The following is a 4,484-nucleotide window of genomic DNA, read 5'->3' as shown; positions in this document are numbered from 1 at the left end:
TACTGAAGTTATCTTCAGAAATACGTTTGCTGGGAACAATTTGTTGTGGTTCTATTGGATTTTTAACAGCAACAACGATTGTTGGAATAGCGTTGGCTATCCCTTGAGCAACTATTGCTGGAATAACGTTGGCTATCCCTTGAGCAACGATATTTTCTATATCCTGCCTAGTCATATATTGATCCTCCGGTTGTTGCTCAGATTGATTAACCTCATTAACTGGTTCATTACTAGCGTTTTCCATCTGATAATATATTTATTAGTATTAATAATAACAATTATACATAAAATAATTATATTAATTTCACAATACGCATATAGCCAAACTTATCGATTTCTTGATTTCCATTTATATTTAATAGTATGCATCAATACACACCATTATCTTACAAAGTTTTATTTTAGGTTATTTTACAGACTGATTTTTACTATTACTATTACACAACCACAGTTCCATAAATCCCCTATCCTTTGTCAGATGATATTTTAGTAATGGCGTTCCCTCTCATCGTATTTCCAGGAGATCTGTCCCCCAATCTCTTGGATCCTATTCCCAGTATCCATTAGTTCTTTGCCAAAGTGGCGGAGTTCAGCCATATTCTCGTTACTCATTGATGGATTTGGTAAAGGTTCTGGATTAAACTGAGGGAAAAAGCTTATAGGGATTGTTTTGGAACTGTATTTCATTAGTTAACCATTCGTCTATTTGCGAGTGGATTGAAGGATTTGGAATAGCTGGTTCTAAGTTCATTGGTAGTTGTGTTTCAAGAAAGTGAATAAAAACATTTTCATTAACAGGCTTAATAGTATTATAGCTTGCCAATATAAAATCTAGCTCTTCCTGAGATGGTAACCTTTCAATTTGCCAAGAACTTTCCCCAATTTCCATTTTCTTAGGCTTGGGTTTCTCGAGAGATAAAGCGTTAAATTCTATAGGTTCTTCTATGTCTGGTATATACCTATTGAAATCTCTGAAAACCTCTATTCTTACTGGATAGAGATTTAAATTCTGAAGGGCGTCAGACAAGTCACTCATGCTGTTTAGCAAAATACACACAATTACTAAGTTAAAATTTATAACAAAATTTTATAGAAAAACTTTTAAATATTATTTCATACTGGGTAACTACCAAAACAACTGAAATTTAAAACACACTAGGTTTTATTTGTAAATTTATTTATTTACTAAATAAGGTTTCTAGACGGTAGATAATAAATGTGCTAAAACTTGGGTCAAATTATTTAAGGATTTGCATTAATCGCTACATTGGCTAGCATATAAAGATCTGCCCATACTGTACACAATTAGTCAGATAATAAAACACATAATCACAGAATAGCAATTAATAAAAATTAAGTATTTTCTAAATACTTAATTGACTTAAATTAGTGGCTCGATCAGTGGCTCTGATACCACCTTTTTCTGTGACGGCCTCCGACCCGGTTTAACCCGTTTCAGGAGCCGCGGGACAGAAATCCCGTGGTATTTAATTAATTGAGTTTAACAGCGGAAGTTTATTATCAGGATCTTTTTTTTTTAAAACTGAAATATTTCCCGATTATTTTATTTCACAACTCGGGATAAAACCCCGGTAATTTACAATCATTTGATTTCACGAAGAAATCTTTTATTTTACAAAACATGTTTCTTTATTTATCCTGAGTCTCTTTCTTAAGCTTGTACTACAAAAAATAGAGGTGTTTACCCACATATAATTTACCTACATATGTTTGTATATGTGTGGGTAGTGGTTAATGATGTCTTTTCACAATAACTAACATTTAATATATGTAGGTAATACGTTTTAGTCACACTTGGCGATGGCAATTACCCACACATATAACACACTTTCCTTATGTGTAGGTAATACGTTTTCATTCCCACCGCTTACCAAAAACTAAAAGTGCCCATTTCCCTCTCGTTTCCTTGTATCTACGTTTTTAATTAATTCATTTTCATTATCCCTCTATTTTCCAAAACCGTAACTTGAATTCCCTCCCCAGTGGACCTCATAATCTAGGGCACCTCTTTTTTTCACTATAAATAAAAAGTCATTCAGTGGCACAAACTTTTAATGGCACTAATGTAGGTTTTAATGGCATTTTTCATATGCCATAATTGTTTAGCACTTACTTTTCATAACATTTAGCTTTTATGCCACTAATTTAGATTTTAATGACACTTTATACATGCCACTAAAAGTTTCAAGTGTTTGTTCTAAAAATTTCCGTGTTTTCCCTTCTTTAAACAATTTAATAAAAACAACTCCTGAAATTTTATTTCCCTCCCAATAATATTGCATTTTAAACATATATATATATATATATATATATATATATATTAAAATTTATATATAAGTTGAGTAAAAGTAAATAAAATACATTGAAAAAATATCTTACACATTATAAATTACATTTTAGTTTTTTTATATTATATTTAAATATTTATTAAGTTATAAATACATATATAACTTAAAGCTAAATTAATAAATTTTTTGACTTCCCTCTTAAAATTTTGTAGTTCCCTGCTAAACCCGTAAATTATGCCCCAAAATTAAATTTCCCTCTCATTCTAATTCTAGAATCTAAACCCTAACCGTGCTCCGCCCTCCCCATTTGAAAAATTCTTTCTAACAAACCGTCGTTGGCTTCTTTGATGGAGAGAACGACAGACGAAGAAAGTGTGGATGTTGGTTGATCACAAAATCACTATTCAATCGAACGTATTATGCTTCAATCCATCAACAAGTGTAGGTCAGAAGTGTTCTTACTCATTCTTGTTTTTCCACAATTTGCTCTTTTAATTTCTCACAATCGAATTTCTCATAATCGATCTCTTAGACTAGTGTTTCTTTTTTTCTTTTTTTTTTTTTTTTTTGTAATTTAGTTTGACTAATTACTAATCTTCAGTTTCTTGATTTGTAGAGGCATTCATTTTCTTTCAATCCAACCTAGCCACAATTGGATTTTGCAGGTAGTTCAACGTGAGATATATTGCTGGTAGTTCTGTATAAGAAAGGATCCAATTGGACTTTTCAAATGTTTAAGCTTTTACCGGTATTAACAAATTTCATGGTTTTTTTTTTTAAAGATCCACTAATATATGATGTTATATATATATATTTTTTTATCGGCTAATTTTCCGCTTAAATACTTACACTTCCCAAGGATTGAACCTTGGTCCCCCGACAAGAGATAATTCCGCTTGACCACTAGGCTATAGCCTAAGTGCCGGCATATGATGTGTTATATATGAACGAGCTTTATTAATCTTTTGTTGCATATCATTTATGGAGGCTAGTAATGCTTTATAATTCTAGTTTCTTTTCATTTTTTAAGAGTTATATGTATTGCTTGCAGATGTGATCCAGTTTTTATAGTCCCACTTCTAGTTTATATGTATGCTAAGTCACCACTGTTCATATAACCCTTAAAGATTATGGTGGCTGGCTTCTTTCATGGCTTGGAGATATTCTTTGTGGTTATGCTATCTGAGGTATGCTTAGTTTTGGCTTCTTACATACGCTCCTTAAAAGCTTTGCCCATTTGTAAAATATATAAATATATGTTTTTAAAAACCCCAGCTAACCACCTGTAAAATTACAGCAGGCACCTATCAGTTTTTCAAGCATCACATTTTCTATTTCTCAACTGGCACATTTGAACCCTTTAGGGCGGACGAAAGAAGAAAAGGGCGACAGAACAGACAAATCGCAAGCAACAATAACTGACATCCCCAAATCCAGAGTGCATCCGCTCCAAATTGTAAGCAACAACCCAAGTTAATATATGTACAGATTTGAACAATGCCTATTACCGTGTGTCATTTTTACCATGTGTCACAGAACCATCCGTTTCAACTATACCTGGCAAAACTTGTTTACCCCTTTTAAAGTTGTCTAGTTAGGCATTCGAGCCGAGCTTACTTAATCTTGTTTACGAGCTTCGCCCGAACCGAAAAATAAGTTTGTTTAGTAAAGGAACCCGAGCCCGAGTTACACTTATCAAGCTTGCAAGCCTAAACGTGTCTATTATATCTATTATTTTATTTAACATATTAACTAGTAGATAATAAACGAGCCAAGCTCGAGCTTTAGAAACTACCAACGAGAGCTCGAGCTTTGAAAACAAAGCTCGAATCGAGTCGGAGAGCACAAGCTCGGGATTGGCTCATTTGCACCCCACTTGTATCTATATTTGCATTGATCCTGTCATCCGTGTTATTTTAGGTCAGCAAGTTAGTCAAAGTTTATTGGTGTATTTAGGCCGCATATTTCTACTACTTGGGCCCCATCTTCATGCTTAAAACTTTCGTCTTTTTAGGAGAAATTGGTTACTTTCGGTCCATGACCAAGGACCAACTCACACTTGAAAAGTACCTAAAGTAGGATCTATGGAGCTACTAGTATACATCATATCGGTTTGGTTTTCGGAAAAGATCGGTCACCTCGACTGATATCGGTAGTCTTTGTTGAAAAAATAAT

At 33.3% G+C, this 4,484-nt stretch overlaps 1 long non-coding RNA gene across 2 annotated transcripts; it reads left to right on the top strand.

The window, feature by feature from the left end:
* Positions 1-2,604: 2,604 nt before the first annotated feature.
* LOC110927647 lies at positions 2,605-3,967 on the top strand. Of its 2 annotated transcripts, none has more exons than XR_002585790.2 (4): positions 2,605-2,754; positions 2,926-2,974; positions 3,361-3,496; positions 3,610-3,967. It is a non-coding gene; the product is annotated as an uncharacterized LOC110927647 (long non-coding RNA). The 2 variants fall into 2 exon arrangements; XR_004889231.1 differs by having other exon boundaries at positions 3,607-3,967.
* Positions 3,968-4,484: the final 517 nt, after the last annotated feature.

The sequence above is a fragment of the Helianthus annuus genome, chromosome 3 (genome assembly GCF_002127325.2).
Source record: "Helianthus annuus cultivar XRQ/B chromosome 3, HanXRQr2.0-SUNRISE, whole genome shotgun sequence".
Lineage (NCBI taxonomy): Eukaryota > Viridiplantae > Streptophyta > Magnoliopsida > Asterales > Asteraceae > Helianthus > Helianthus annuus.
This window is presented reverse-complemented; position numbering and strand designations above follow the sequence as displayed.